The sequence below is a fragment of the Thermobia domestica genome, chromosome 7 (assembly GCF_964235325.1).
Source record: "Thermobia domestica chromosome 7, izTheDome1.hap1.1, whole genome shotgun sequence".
NCBI classification, from domain to species: domain Eukaryota; kingdom Metazoa; phylum Arthropoda; class Insecta; order Zygentoma; family Lepismatidae; genus Thermobia; species Thermobia domestica.
The window spans coordinates 116,189,737-116,203,164 of NC_137460.1; positions in this window are offsets into that span (position 1 = coordinate 116,189,737).

Genomic DNA, 13,428 nt, shown 5'->3' on the forward strand with positions numbered 1-13,428 from the left:
ATCAGAAACAGCGGGGAACAATAAACAGTTGTCAACCCCAGTAACCGCATCAGGTAAACTGCACCCCCACAACTAATCAGATAACGTTAAAAACGATCCCTGTTAACGCATCCCTTGTTCTTACTACCACACGTGTATATGGTTAGAAATTGGATAACAAAATATTATGAAACGCATGCGGCTAGTATGATGTTGCACATAATAACATGGTTTCTCAACAGACTGAATTTCAAAAGGATGAGCTGCTATCATTGAAACAGTTTTAACGCAAACAAAACCCGTGTTATTTCCTCGTTGACATTAGAGGTTTAAAGAGAAATACTTAAAATATTTTTTGAATTAGCTAAATATCACTATTTCCCACAATTAACAAATCTAGATAACTCGAAATCCCTTAACATTCAAATATTTTCAAGTGAAATTACAGAAAATCATTAACAAATACACTCCCATAAGGTTCGACCTGTTGTTACAATACCATCTAAAGATAGAGCAACAATATCATAAAACGATACTAATTAAAGACTTTGGGGCAAAAATCCGTTGTCCAAAAAGTGAGAGTGTAAAGGATATAGCTTCACAAGGGTTTCTCGTCGTCCGATGTTGTTCAAACTTAGCACATATATACTAGACCGAAAATAAATCGACGCGTATTATTTTTTGTTTCTTTCCGAAAATAGGTTAAGGGGGGCAAAGGTCCCTTTTTCAAAAAAGGGTTCCCTTGACTAAAACGGACATTAAAGACACATTAAAGAAACGAAACTCTCCCGATGCAAAGATGACTTCAAAGTAAGAAATACGGGTTTTGTCGTTTTTGTGAGAAAAGGGTCTCAGGGGTCAATGCTCCCTTCGAAATGACAAAGGGCCCCGCACAATCCTTACGGAAATTAGATTTCGGTGGAATTGCTTGAAATCGTGATATGTTGTAGATATTCCAACAAGCACTGACCATTTGGCCACTTTTCTGAAAACAGCCGAAGATAACAATATTCTGGATTTCAGTAAAAATGACTGGATCCGTGATATGTTGTAGATATTGTGATCCTGAGAAAGAGTCTCAATTTGTACAACCATCCATCACTGACCGTTTGGCCACTGCAGAGCTTGTTTTGAAAAAAAAAAAAAAAAAAAACAGAAGGTAACGGTATTCTGAATTTCGGTGGAATTGCTTGAAACTATGATATATTGTAGATTTTGTGATCCAGAGAAAACGTCTTAATGGGCAAAACCACCAATTACTGACCGTTTGGCCAATACGAGCCCATTTTTTTGAAAGCAGCCGAGCCGAAGATAGTGATATGCTTGATTTTAGTCAAAATGACAGAAACCGTGGTATGTTGTAGATATTGTCATTCTAAGAAAAAGTCTTAATGGACACAACCACAAGTTACTAACCGTTTGGTCACCACAGGATAACTTTCTTGAAAACAGCCAAGTATAACGATGTTCTGGATTTCTGTGAGAATGAGTAAATTTGAGATATAGATGTTGCAGATCTTCTCATCGTGAGAGAAAGTCTTAATGGACACAACCATCAATTATTGACCGTATGGCCACTACAGGTGCAGATTTTTGAAAACAGCCTAGTATAACGATATTTCTTATTACTATATAATTAATGAAACTGTGATACGTTGTAGATGACATGATCCAGAGTTTTCCTTTGTCCTTCAAGATGAACATCGGAATGTTGTCTATGCTTAAATGATGTTAGACGCTACTCTCCCATCCCTTTTCCGGGTTGTTGCATAGGACTTTTCGTGGCTTCATGCAATTCCACCAAAATTTCAGAATATCCTTACCTTCTGCTGTTTTAAGAAATGTAGTGCCGTAGTTGCGAAATGGTGAGTGATTGGTGGTTATGTCTATTGAGACGTTTTCTCAGGATCACAATATCTAAATATATCACTGTTTCATCCAATTCGACCGAAATCCAGACCTACCCTCTGTTGTGGTCAAAAAACGTGGTCCTTAATGGTCACACGGTCAGTGATGGGTGGTTGTGCCTATTGAAACTTTTTCTCAGAATCTAATATTAACAACATATTATTCTATGGCTTCAAATAATTCCACCGAAATTCAGAATTCAGTACAGTTACCTTCTACTGTTTTCAAAAAAAGTGGCCTCGTAGTGGCAAAACGGTCAGCAACATATCACAGTTTCAAGCAATTACACCGAAATCCAGAATACCGTTACCTTTTGCTCATTTAACCTTTAGAGGACGAACGGTTCAAGGGTTGAGCCAGCAGTTTAAACCTCCATCACTTCGCTCCTAATTAACCAAAAGAGATGATTGACGTGTCCATCTCTTTAGGAAGGATCAAACTTCCCAAATGTGTGTATTTCGTCCACATCGAGAGTCCAGTAGCGGAAGGGTAGGGAGAGAAGTTGGATGTTCTAGTTCCCCTCCCCCTCAGCATTTTGGTCAGGGATGTTCTCCCTGCAAAGGAGCTACAAGCATAAAAAGGGATATAAATAAAGATAAATAAATATCCTTGCTAATAATAACCTGTGTATGACCATTCTTGCGCACGACAAATAATAGTGTTGCCAAATAACCGTTCGAGAAAATGTATTTTATATTTCAATTTTTTGAATTTTCTTCTTCTTCTTCTTCTTTTACGGGTTGGGCACGAGAGGCACAAAATTTATCTCGTTGAACTCTGTCTCCTACGCTTTCAAATGAGGTATGGTTTATATTTCTGTACCAATTAGGGACGTAAAGGTAGAGCAAAATATTTCGAAAAATATGTACAGGGTGATTCTCGTAGGAAAAACATTCGGAATTTTTTCTCACTTAGTATTGAACGTTCTCGCTTCACAATTTTACATGATTGTACCCAATGTCTGGCGTACATGGGAAAGTATTTTTACTGCGTACAACAAGTAACAGTTTTGCCAGCTTTTGATAAATTTCCGAAAACAAAAAATCTCATTTTCTTCAAAATTTTCTTCTTCTTCTTCATCATCATCTTCTATGAGTTTGGCACGAAGGGTACGTTTAACTCGTTGGAATCTGCGTTCCGTAACATTTACAACGAGGTACAGTTCATGTCCCTGTGACAATTAGACGAGGTGTAGGTCTCGCCAACGTAAAGGTCTATGATTTTCTTGAAATCCTTATCCGTTCTCTAAAAAAGGGGTCCTATAGTGGCCAAACGGTCAGTAGTGTACAATGATGGATGATTGTACAAATTGAGACTTTTTCTCAGGATCACAATATCTGCAACATATCACGGTTCCATTAATTTTTACCGAAATCCAGAATACCATTACCTTCCTTTGTTTTCAAAAATTTGGCCCTGTAGTGGCCAAATGGTCAGTGATTTTTGGTTGTGCTTATTGAGACTTTTTCTGAGGTACACAATATCTACAACATATCACGATTTCAACAATGCCACCAAAATCTAATTTCCCTAATAATTGTGCGGGGCCCTTTGTCATTTCGAAGTAAACCATTGCCCCTGCAACTCTTTTCTCGCAAAAACGAAAAAGTCCTATTTCCTACTTTGAAATCATCTTTGCATCGGGAGAGTTTCGTTTCTTTAATACGGCCCTTTTAGTTAAGGAGACCGTTGTTTGAAAAGGGACCCTTTGCCCCCCCCTTAACCTATTTTCCGAAAGAAAGGAAAAAGTTCTTGTCGATTTATTTTCGGTCTAGTATACATGTGCTAAGTTTGAAGAACATTGGACGACGCGAAACCCTTGTGAAGCTATCTCCTTTACACTTTCACTTTTTGGACTTAACGGGTTTTTGCCCCAAAGTCTTTAATTGATATTGAAATATGGATCAGTGCTAGCGGTCCAGTGTTCGATTCCTGGTGTCGGGGAACTTGGTCAAAAAAGTGGAAAACGCTTTTTCAGGCCAGCCACACTGAATGAAGTTTTCCCTGGGTTTTCCTCATTCGCAAAGAGCAAATGCTGGTGTAGTACCTAACTTACAGGTCCCTGGCCGCTTCCTTCCTTCCCGAATCCTCTCTTCCTTCCCTTTCCCCGCACAGTGTGGTCGCCGAGGGACGTCATCCCTCAAAACGTGAGGAGCTAAATGGCCATAGAAGCCTAAGTGCAAAAGTCTAAATCCTAAATCATGAAATATGGATCAATTTTTGTTCATTTTTAGTATTGCATAAGTATGAGCCTGACCTGAGGAAACCTTTGTGCCCTTGGGTTCTTGAACCAGGTGTACATTGGACCATCACCTTTGAAATTTGGCAGGGATACTTTGGTGCATCCCCTAAATTTTGGAGGGGTACATAGGAGCACACCCTAAAGTTTTAAAAGTTGCCAAATTTAAATATTTGGTTTGGTAGCATCGGACCGAAGTATGTATCCTGCAAGTTTAAATGATCCTTGTAGTTCCATTTTATGGGTAAAAAGTTAAAAAAAATTATATTTCGTAAGTTTTGAACCTAGTTTATCCTTTTTGATGAGGCCTTATTACTTTATATAGTTATATGGTTGAGAATAGAGTCACATTCCCTTTCTTAAGATATGGGTACACTGGCACACCCTACTTAAGTTCTGGAAGGAGTACGTAAGTCCACCCTCTAAATTAGAGAATTATCAAAATGACAAAAAGTGGTAAATGTTCCTAAGACTTTTTTTGTCTTATTGGTAAATATATAATGTCCATTTTATATACACCATGTAGATTTAAGTCGTTCATCTTGTTCCTATCGTGGGTAAAATTGCCAAACATTCAAACTTTGGAGGCTTTGGATCTAATTTTTTCACTTTGATGAGGGTTTATCGAGTTAAATGGTTATATGGATAAGTACAGGAATCCAACACCTTTCATAACACATGGATACGTTGATACTACCTTTCAAAGTTAGAAAGCAGGTACGTAGGACCACACCTTAAATTTGAGAACTTAAAAAAAATGGTAATTGTTTACTAGGAAATGAATATACAGTATATATTTGTAAGTTTCGGTGGTCCTGCCTATGCCTTCTATCGGTAAAGAATTGCCTGCAAACTGTTAGTGTTGACACGTGTTCTCCACGTGATCGGCTATTGACCTAATTTAGCTTCTTTGATGAGGCTTTATTACAACATATGGTTATATGATTGACAACAAAAGTTAATTCTCTTTCGAAGGACATTGGTATATTGACGTTTTCCTTTTAAAATTTGGAAGCGGTGCATTGAACCACATCTTACATTTTGGAATTATCAAAAAATACATTGGCAAATGTTTTACAGGACTTGGATATTTAGTTTTCGAAATTTGGTTATCTTTGCTTATTTCCTTTTACGGGTGCAAAATTGTCAAAAAATATTGCCTGAAGTAGTACTTTATATTTGGCAGGAATTTTAAATTTTAGCGGAGAAAATTGGATTAGCATGAGCTGAAAAGTTTGAGTGTTGTGCTTAATGTTCATTGAACACGACTGTCTTGAGACGTTCGTTTTAAATTTTGGAAGTAGTGCATTTGACTCATGTTTAAATTTTAGAATTTTCAATATATATATATATATATATATAAATTCGAAATTGTTCTTTACGAATCGGGTAAATTTGGATGGTTTAACATTGTGTCCTTTCATGGAAAACTTGCCAAATTCAAATTTGAAGATGTTGACCTAACATATCATCTTAACACTTTCAAATCTAGGGACAACTCATAGTATAAAGTCAGTACTGTAAACATTTAGGACTTAGAACATGATAAGTAATTTTAAAAACCTATTGGTACGATGCGATAACAATGCCACACTTTGAACTTTAGTTGCAAATCATAGTCTAAGATTGTTGGCGAATATTTGTCTTTAGGAAAATGTGATTTGTTGATCCTTACTTCAAACTCCAACTTTTGGACTTAGAATCTAATAGCTACGTAACCTATTAATATACATAACAATTTCACACTTTAAGCTCAAGGATTGCAACTACAACTCGTACTCTAAGGTCATTTGTGTGAAAAATTTTAGACTTGTGACCTCATATATAATTTTTAAAATTGATTTCAACAATCATTGTAGATTTTGAACTTTAGTCACAACTTACAGTATAAGATCATAAGCATAAAGTTATTTTTGATGCAATCTGATTGAATGAACACTGGAAAAATATTATTGATAAAATCTTGTTTGACTGATCATTTTCAAATCTTTGTTGAATTTTTGTTTACATCAAGGATTCAAAGCTTTTGCAAAAATAAATAAATAAATAAATAAAATAAAATAAAATAAAATAAAATAAAATAAAAAATAAAAAGGTTTCGATCACTGTTTTAAAAGTTTCGAACCTCAGGATTCCAGTTAGGACTCATATTCTAAACTCATTATTCTTGGCGGAATCTAATTGACCGATCAGTGAAAAGTTATTTTTGACAATAGCAAGCGCCGGCTAATGCAAACAAATAAAAGAAATATGCTACCCGTGTCCCAGTTGAAAATTTTACTTTAAATGGTAATTAGTTAAAATTACTTTAAAAAACACTACTTCAATTGTTTCTGGTAGTCACCGTACATTTATGTTATCAAAATAATATGGAAACCTCAAGAAACACGTAAATAAAACTACAATGTCGGGCTACGAAATATCGATAAGTATTCATAAACAAATACATACTATTTAGTGTAACGGAAATATAGATTTAGATTAAAATTTTTTAAGTAATAAACTATAATAATAAACGTACTCGCAACTGAAAATCAACTCCAGACTTCTTGGAATGAAAACATGACCCCTTGCCGGTACCTTGGATACACACCATATTAATGCATACTTTAATCAACTAGCACCATATCTATTCGATTTCAGTTAAAAAGGCATTTTTGAAAAATAGTCTGCGATAAAAATAGTAATTCTACGGTTATATGTGTGAAGATATATGAAACAGGATTGTGTAGGTATTTATTTCTTCTGCCGAAACTTTCTGCAAGGTACAAAGACAGTATTTTATGTTTACTTTTGCAGTAATGCAATGTTATTCATATCAAATCATAAGGTCTATACTAGCTTTAAAATGAGTCACCGTATATAAATTACGACTTGCGTCCAGTGGCGTATTTAGGGGGGTTCCGGGCTTAAGACCCCCCCGAAATCTTACTATAGTAAAGTATATGAAATATCTTGCAGAATTTTCCCATTTTCAGGCAAATCCTCCCCGAAAGTTAGCAAAGCCCTCCCCGAAACAAAATCGTAAATACGCCACTACTTGTGTCATATAATTTACATTAGCGTGGTATTTCTGCACAATACAGGAAACTTTTATTTTATTCTATATTTACAAGTATAGAGTTACTATTGGGAAAACATTGAAGTGCTTTAATCTAACCCGTGTGATTTTAAGTAGTATCAAACGTGTTTTGCACTATCTTTGTTTATGCGCATATGCCTGCTACTTACAGACACATCCCTTCGTTTCTCTATGTGTCCCTCTGTTGCACTGCCTGATTTTTGAGATATCATTTAGCTTTCAGTGACCACCTAACACGAGACTGTGTTTTTTGCGCAGTCGTTTCTATAGCGTACGTCAGGACATCTATCCTTTTCGGAATCTTATGGTACAATTTGTACCATACGGGTGTTTCATGGTACATTGCGTTATAACTCTCCTATTTGAGCTTTCTCGTCCTTTTTTTTTTTTCAAGTGATGACGTTATAACTTTAAACAATATGTTTTCTTTTATTAAGCATATGTTCTTTACTTTCTGCACGTAGAAGATTGAAATTTTGAACAAACATTCAGTCCATCGAGTAGTATTTACCAGATTTTTTTTTCAGATTTCTGTGTTAGTAGAAGAGGGGACCATTGGGTCAAAAAGGTTAAAAAAATGGATATTTTTTTTAACCAAAAAATCACTTTTTCACTATTTTTACGCCTCACATACAGGATGGAGACACGTAAATGATACCATCTGAAAGGTGGTTCTATTCTGAAGAGAATGATGTGCAAACCATGATCCTAGGGTAATTAGGGATGTCACAGGAAATTTTTACAAACTATCCTTCTATATACGGGAATATGGGACATTGTCGGTGTATATAGATATATATATTTGCGGGCTTACTTTTGCACCTAGAAGATTGAAATTGTGCGCAAACATTTAGTCCACCTAGTAGTATTTATCAGATCTGTGCGTTAAAACAAGGAGGTTCAGAGGGGCAAAAATTTGGAAAAAGGGATATTTTAACCCAAAAATCCCTTTCTTCAGGATTTTCCCGCCTCAGATACATGATGGAGACACATGAGTCGTACCGTCTGAAAGGCAGTTCTATTCTGAAGAGAATGATGGGCGAACTATGATCCTAGGGTAATTACGGATGTGTCAGCGAATTTTTAGCAAAATATCTTTCTGTATAAGGGAACATGGGGTATTGTCGGTATATTTTTCGGCGGGGTTACTTTTGCACCTAGAAGATTGAAATTGTGTACAAACATTCCGTTCACCTAGTAGTATTTAACAGATTTTTCTCAGATTTCTGTTAAAACAAGGCGGGGAGGGCCAAAAAGTTGAAAAAGGTATATTTTAACCAAAAAAACTCTTAATTCGAGATTTTCCCGCCTCAGATACATGATGGAGACATGTGAATGATACCGCCTGAAAGGCAGTTCTATTCTGAAGAGAATGATTGGCGGAGTATAATCCTATTGTATATAGAGATGTCTCAGGATTTTTTTTTTTTACCTGAGATCAGGATCTTTTGCGGTAATTAAGGCATTGTGGGGATTCTTAATAAAATTTCTCCCGCCCTTACTATTCAAGATAGAAACTTGAAATTTAGCACACGCATTCAGTCTGCAGAGTAGTATTTGTCAGATTTTTGTGAGATCTCTACGTTCACACAGGGTTGTACCAGAGGGGCCCAAAGTGTGTAAAAAATGTTTCCCACCGAAATTTTCCTTTTGACTTCACTTTTCCCTCTCCTGGTATAGGTGTGGGCATACAAATGGTATTATGTGAAAGCCTGCTCTATTGTGAAGAGAATGAGGTATGAACCATGGTCCTAGGATAAATAGCCACGATGCAGTAGCTGCTTGACTGAAAGTCTAAAAAGTACCCCAAAAACCCAAGATCCAGAAAGGGCTTTTCATAACCGTAAGAGGAATAACGTTAGTTTGCTCTTATATTATCAATTCGTATCCAATTATTTGACCATGAGGCAGATCCAGAAAGTGTTGGTTAATCATTTGAAAGAAGAAAAGAGGAAGATTTTTTTTTTTTAAATTTGACGGATTATTCTGGACATGCACCATATGTAATGTGCTCCGTTCCTCTTTATGGGTAAGATTCTGTTGCTCATATTAATGCACCTAACCCCTATAACATACTCCATTATGCGAAATTCTAAAACTAACACTAAACATGCACATCGCAGTGGAACTGTACGTGCAACACTTGAATTAATTCAGTATGTGGCTCAAGTTGTACCTTTAGCTTAAATGGATCTTTACCTTGTTTTAACACTAAGCACTATTTCACCATTATTTATATTAAGACGCACTCAATAGATTTAATAAATACACATTAATTGACATACATGGAACTTCAAACATACAAGTACCAACGTAATTTTATAATATAGAAATGAATTATTTAAGTATCGATGGAAACAAAGTTTGAAATTTATAACAATCGTAACTCTACATTCATAAAACATGATTAAAAGCATAGAATTATATTTATATCTGTCTGTTATTTTTATTTTTCGTATAATTGTGTAATGACTATTACAATTATTCTTTATAGTATTTTATTTTTTATTTTTCTCCATCTTTACCTCCATTTACGCAGACCATTAATACATAAAATATGTGCATTCACCTTAATCAACTATACCAATACAATCAGAAAACCTAAAGTGTGTAATCCTTCCATACCACTCGATTTAACCATAAATTATAATTTATCATCCGTTCCTCGCAGAATTTTCGAAGCGTTAAGTTTCCGATATACGACAGAAAGATATTTTATTCCTTTAGAGCCTATAATAATTGACAGCACTGTTAACATTTTACTATCGTGAAAATAATTTCGTAACTGATCATATTTCTCGATTTCTCTTTTATTGATTTTTCTTTCATATTATCCCTCTTCAAACCGAATGGTTACATCTAATATGAATAGATCATGATCTTTTTCCCACAGTTAGATCCGGCTTAAGCTTCCGAAAGGGTAAATTGAATTCAATCTCTTTCGATGTATTAAAGCCATTAATTTCAGAATGCCTTCTTAAAAATGGAACCACCATATAATGTCTAGCGATCGGGTCGGGAGCATGCATAAAACACTTACCAACAACATGGACAACAGTTGAGAACGGCTTTGCTCTCGCCAACGCAACACAAACTCCGGGAGTGGTCGATTTCATCTTTACTGCATCTATAAATCTATTGTCAGGTAGTGGTTCTTCATATATAAAAATTATTACTGACAGGATTGCTTTTGAAATATTATCTTCTCTTCCTCTGAGAATATTTATTAGCCCAATTATCAGATCAGTCATCTTTTAAACTCTGATTCTTTTTTATTTTTTTTAGCCCAATCAAATTATATAGCCTGCAATTTATTCAAATTTTATCCTCAATATAATTTAAACCACTGTTTACTACTAATTCTTTATAAAGAAATCCCTCTCCTCACTTTTGTGGATATGTGGATTTCATCTGTGTCAACAATATTGCATTCATCATACAGCGAATCCTTGTCCCCCGTATCTTTTTCGTGTACAAGAAATTATTAATAACAGTTGAGAGTGTAGATCAAGCCACTGTTCCAGAGAAAAACATTTATCATCCCATTTATTAGTTTCAATAAAGTAAGATTTACAAAACTAGCGATCCAGGTATATAGTGCACCAATAAAATGTACACATTGTTTGATATTTTTTACATTTTACATCTAAATGTTACACTTTTTAACGGCTCATAACTGTTAAAAATTGTTCCAGCAGGATTCCCAGCATCTTCCCATTACCATCGCAACGTAAGAGCCTACCTTGACGAACACCTACCGAATAGATAAATTGGACGAAGAGGAAGTATCGAGTATCCTCCACGCTCACCGGATTTTACCCTTGTGGTCATTTGTGTGTGTGGGAGGAGGTGTCAAGCACAATCTTTATAGCACAAGACCAGCTACAATTAATGAGATGAAAGCAGCCATTGAAAAGAAGGGTGCCCAAATACCAACAGCAAAGATTAGGAACGTTTTGAATTCCATCATTTAGCGCTATCAGCTGTCTGGACCAGAATGGCCAACAATTTGAACACTTTCGATGAACTGCTAATTTTTACATTTGTCAACATTACATTTAAATTTTGAAACTTCTCCGTTTCATAATAATTGTTAGTGTTACAGTCATTCAAAGAGAGTACACATTCTATTGGGACATTCTGATGAAATATTTCTCTATAATATAAGAATATAACAGTATTAATTTCTGGCTTGGTTTTAGCCGTAAACGTGTTAATCTCGTAATCAAACCTTCTAAATTTTGCAAATAGAATTTATTTTTAATTCCAAGTTAAGAACAGGCTAAAGCGAATCCTCTCATTGCACATTTTCTGAATAAAGAAAGGAAATTTGGATACTATTAAACTGATATAAGTTATTCCTCTAAAGAGTGGAATTTTCGAAAACCCTGAGACATTTCCCCCTATTTTATATGAATTTATATAATAAGTTGTATATCGTCAAATTGATCAAATTCCCACATTGGACACATTCTTAATAAATAAATTGAAATTTGGATGTTATAAAATCGTCCCTAGTTTTCTCTCTTAGGAACAGAATTTTCGAAAACGCTGAATTATTTGTTCCCAAATGTTCTCATAAGAGTATGAATACCGAATTTCTCATCTCTAATTCAAGCGAATCTCCACATTTGACATTTCATGAATAAATAAACGAGAATTCAAATGGTAGCCAACAAAGTTCTTTCGATTTTTCACCCAGCACTTTCGAACTTCGATATGTCACGTAAGACGTACCTGCAAGATCAAAAATAGTACCCATCAGCGTCGCCGACCTTCTGCCAACGTTGTGAATGGCCATGAATTCTACCGCGGTAGAACTTGGCGGGCCTTGAAGCGAAGAAGGTATCAAGTGCATTTTGCATCTCTACTGCGAATTTGAACTGGCGTCCTCTAAGGTGATTGTACAAGGAATAGAACTGGTGATAATTGGACGGTGGAATGTCCAGGGAGTATATAGGACGCAATAGTGTTTCTAATCTAAGGCGTAGAATGGTGTCTATGGTCATCGTGGTCAAGTGGGGCTTAGCGTTGTCCTGTAACAGGAGGACACCTTGCGATTCAGAAGTCCTGGCTCCAAATGAGTTTTTCTTGAACACGGCTCAACTGCTGATAGTACATAGTTGCATTGATGCTCTGACCGGCTGGTAGAGTTCCCAATGCACGATGTCGCGAGCAGTCCACCACACATAGGAGAACCTTCTTCTGGTGCAGTGCTGGTTTCGGCTGTTTCGGAACTGGTTCATGGAATGCTAACCAATGATGACGGCGCCGTGGAGCTTCGTGCAGGACCCATTTCTCATCACATGTCAACACTTTGTCCAGAAATGGCTCCTTCCTAAGACGAGACAGCAAAGAAACACAGATGTTTTCTTACATTGCCCTCTGGCCCTTAGTCAAATCATGTGGGACCCATCGACCCAACTTGTAGTGCTTCCCAACTTAATGAAGGTGCTGCGGAATGATTTCTCCACTCACACTGAATTATAGTCCCAATTCCTGACTTATCTGGGCACTGTTCGCCTCAATTGCTGCTTGAAGATCTTCATTTTGTATATGTGTTTGTCTGCCGGCACGTGGTGCGTCTTCGAGTGTTTTCTCACTTTTCTTAAACTTGTTACACTACCACTGCACTGTCCGCGTAGTTACGATACCCTCACCAAAGGCCTGGTATATTTTCCGCCCCGCCGCAGCAGTGTTTGAATCCAGTTTGAACTCGTACAGCGTACACACCCTTATGAGGCGCTGGGAGGTCCCATGTTCACTCTCTGCTTACGCAAGTTCACGGTGTCACTGAACTGCAACAAACAGGTACTATATAGGATATACCCACACCAACAACTGCTCTTTGTCTTATCTCCATTCGCATTCAACTCACGGTGTAAGTGTCAATGGAAGACACACCTTAAGAAAAAGCAACAGAACTTTCTTAGTTAACTTTTCTAATATTATAGAAGTTGGTCTCTTTCTTCCTCCTTTTTGAAAGCACTGAACCATGTGTTCACTTATTTTTAATTAGGAGTTTATTAATTATTTATTAGAAGTTTAATCTTTTAACACCAGAGATTTGTGAGATATACTATTCTTGGAGAAAATTTTGAATTCCGTTTTATCCCCTTACGGTGAACATTTCAAAAAACCCTTCTTTATCTATTACATTCGTGACAACAGAAATATTATCTGTCTCCAAATTTTACTTTAATATCCGTTAATATCTCTA